The sequence below is a fragment of the Sphaeramia orbicularis genome, chromosome 12 (assembly GCF_902148855.1).
Source record: "Sphaeramia orbicularis chromosome 12, fSphaOr1.1, whole genome shotgun sequence".
Lineage (NCBI taxonomy): Eukaryota > Metazoa > Chordata > Actinopteri > Kurtiformes > Apogonidae > Sphaeramia > Sphaeramia orbicularis.
In genome coordinates this window covers 34,290,216-34,294,321 of record NC_043968.1, presented here as the reverse complement: position 1 = coordinate 34,294,321, position 4,106 = coordinate 34,290,216, and positions in this window count along the sequence as shown.

Here is a 4,106-nt window from a genome sequence, read left to right as displayed (position 1 = left end):
CCCACACAAACCAGCTCTACCTGTTTCCACTCACAGCTTCGCTTTTATTTCCTGCCTCCTCCTTCTCCCTGCACCCTCGTTTCCCTCCTTCTCTCCTATCCTTCTTCCTCATGTCATGTCCAAATCAGGGCTGGGTTTGCAAATTGAGTATGAACTCTTCCTGACAGTGTGTGAGTGGAAAAGAAATCCATCAGATAACAACACAATGGAAAAAAATAGACTAGTCTTATAGTCTTGTCATTTTTTTTTTTGATACACCTGGTTTTTAATTCAGCCATGAACTCAACATTGACATTACATCAATCTCAAATAAACTTATATTATGTTTATGTTATGTTTATACATTTGGCAGACGCTTTTTTCCAAAGCGACTTACAGGGGAAAACCAATTAAATCACTCAATCAATCAATTATATTAACCAAGAGACCAGGACTTCATGTGAAAATAAGTTTCTAAACCCATGATTTGGATTTTGAAAATGCTAAATGCTCCACTGAGCCTGTTAACAAAGGAAAACTAGGATATTAAAAAGATAAATTCTTTAAATACAAATGTGCCTGATAAAACTCATATTGCTAAAAGTTTACACTCAAATATGAACAGTGGAATAAAATGGCTTTAAAATCTGTTGTTAAAGTAGTGGCATAGAAACATGCAGTAAAAAAGGTTCAAAATAGCAATAAATTCATAAATAAATATTACAAACTCATTCAAAGTAAAATACAGCATGACTCATTTCTGACATCTAGTGGCAGTGTTGAAAACTGCAACAAAACAAACCCAGTCCTGTTGTCTGTTCTGATCTGGTGCTGGTTCTGACACCTGTTTAACCTCCTGAGAAAGGAAAAATTCTGGCTTTTTTACATTAAACAATTGTCTGAACTAGAAACTGCATGATGCATCTTTTTTTTTTTTTTTCAGATACATTTATTTAATTATTTTTATTTATTTATTTTTAATGGAATGTCCCTTGCAATGAACAGCAATTTTTTAGCAAAACTGTCAAACTCGTGTCCCCTACAGAGGATAAAAATGCATTGTTGGGTCTCAGGAGAAGCAGATGAAAAAATGTTGAATACATGAACATTTTTTTCATTGTGTTGATTCAACCTGGTCTGAAAACATGTCAGGACTTCACAGTAAAATGTCCTTTTGGTTTTTCCATGATTTATTACATTTACATTAAGAAGACAATAACTTTGGCAAGGCGAGGCAAATTTTTTGGGGGAGCAGATCTTTTCGAACCCTGGACATTTGGAGCATGAGGTGGTTCACACCTGGAACCAGACTTAGCACACTGATATACAAGTAAATACAAGAAATATGTAGATGTGTACAACAGAGAGACCTTCTGTCATTGTCAGTCTTAGGAGGATTCCATGTGTCACTTTTTAGATCATTTGTATATTTTAGAATAAAATTAAAGTGTTTTGTCTGAACCAATAATGACTTTGGACCTTTTTCTAATCTTAGATAACTGTTAAGGTACTTGACAGTTACTAAAATTCAAGTGTTTTTTTCTGAACCAATAATGACTTTTTTTAAAACCTTAATTATTGTTAAGGTACAATTACAGCCTGTTAAATGCATTGATTTTTTTTTTCTTTTGTCAAGTAGCCTAATAGAAAAAAAATTAATAAATTCATTTAAAAAATTCTAAGGCACCCACTTTGATCTTCAATAATGAACAGCACTGCATTTTCACTGTAACTAATTATCTAACCCATAAAGACCCAGTGCTACTTTTGTGGTAGTTCTCAAATGAATTTTTCTCTGTTTATACCTTTCTCAACTAATTTACCACCAGTTTTGCTTATAATAGTATTCTCCGTATTTTGCTTTTTTTTTTATGTAAATCAAGTATTTCCCTGTATTTCATTTACAGTTCATGCAGATGTTTGCGAAAACTCAAGAGTAAATTCAAATTATATCAAAACAGAAAAATGAAGAAAAAGTGACTTTTTCAGCAAAGATATTGCTAACTGAATATTAAACCCAGTGTGTCCATCCACTGTCATTGATCCAACTCCATGGGTTTTAAACATGAATCAATGTTGAAGAAGATGAAGGTGTTTCCATGGTAACTACGGAGACTCTGAATGTCCAAAAGGGTCATATCTGATGACCATGAAAAGATGACAAACTGCATTTTAAAACCAATTATTTATATGTATTGATAGGGTTAGTGGATCAACAGATATTACAGTTTATATCTGTAGATGGTTTGTGTTGCCGGTGGCTGTTTGGGTCTTTATGGGTTAAAATGATAATTTTGTAAAAATGAGGCGATACGTCTTTACTGGTGTTGTGGGTACAGATCCCCACTCAGAACTGTTTCCCCTGACAACTGGAGCAAAATTATGACTTTTTATCTCATAATTCTGACTTTTTTTTAATCTCATAATTGTGACTTTTTATCTCATAATTGTGACTTTTTATCTCATAATTATGACTTTTTTTATCTCATAATTATGACTTTTTATCTCATAATTGTGACTTATCTCATAATTCCAACTTTTTACTTCATAATTGTGACTTTTTATCTCACAATTATGACTTTACCATGGGGATGTTTTTTCAGTGGTGGAAACGGGCTAATATATGGAAGCCCGTGTGACCAATTTATGTGTTTTGCAAACATTTAGAAAATATTGATCTTATAGCAAGTAGCTCAATTTACACCTCAATTTCCCGAGGGATCTGCCCAAAGGATCAATAAAGTTCAATCTAATCTGATCTCAACAACATAGTGTATGGTTTATTCTTCAGTGGGTCAGTGCTCACCACTTTGTGACAAACTTCATGAAACAATTGTTCCTCTTTATAGAAAGAAATATATAATATATATAATATATATAAATGTAGAATATGTAAGTATTTCAGTGTGTCACCATCTACTGTTGACCCCCAGCCTTTTACTCTATTACACCAATAACTACAGGACTGGTTTGTCTGCTGAAGTTCTTCTGAGTGTTCTAAGGGTGAACTCAGGTCAGTAAAACTGCTTTTTGGCATGGAAATAATTGAAATGCTTCATTCCACTTTAAGTACTTCCTTCTTAAAATACCTTTAAAGGTATTTTGACGACTGTTACGAAAGAAACATGTTTGTGGAGGCATGACTTGGATCCACTGGTACAGAACACAGTACAATCACACACAATATTGGACGTAGCCATTTTCAGAACACCTTCACTGAGGTGTTGTTTCTGTCACACAACGCTCAAGCAATGCCTCCATAAAGGTACCATTTACTCTCCATCCAGATTTGCATTAATTGTGCTGATGAGACCATGGAGAACTCATCTATCCCATCCCAGACTCTGAGTGGGGTTCAGGTGTGGACTCATCCATGTGTGAAAACTGTCTTGTGTTCCTGAACCACAAACCTGAGGATTCCTGTCACTGTCCAATCTTCATGCTTTTTATTAAACTGATAGTATCAGAGGTGAGAAGCTACTGCATCATACAGGGATAAAGAACTAGATGCAGTTGAAACATAATCACTGGAGTAAATATCCAGTGGAAGGATCTGATCTATTTGCTGTTACATATGTTTAGGGGTTTGTTTTTTGACCAGTATGTACAGTTTATATTTGCCACTTTCCTACATTATTTCCATCTCTTTCACTCCTCTGTTACCATCTCTATGTTGATTTTCTGTCTTATGTATTTGGTCTCAAAATGAGGCCAAAGTTGCACTTTAAAGCAAAGGTGATACATCTCCTCAGTCACTTCTGAGTGTTGCAGCCAAGCATTAAAATGTAAATGATTTCATTTATGAAACAGTAAACCTGGACAATTATAGAGAACGTCTTAACTCTTTTCAGAAATGAGGTCAGGAGGGTTTGATTCACAACTCCCCTCCACCTGGTCTTTTAAGAGGGAATGTTGTTATAAACCTTTTATCTTTAGTTTAATGTAGTATTGTTTGTATTTTGTACAATATTGTGTGTTGTTTGAAGGTGATGCAGGGCAAATCCATCCATAATTGTTTGTAAATATACCATTCATGGGATACTAAATCAGTGTCCAAAGGTCTATGCACAGAAATGTCCTATAGCACAGCAACAAAATGAGGAAAACGCACACAATTATCGAAACTA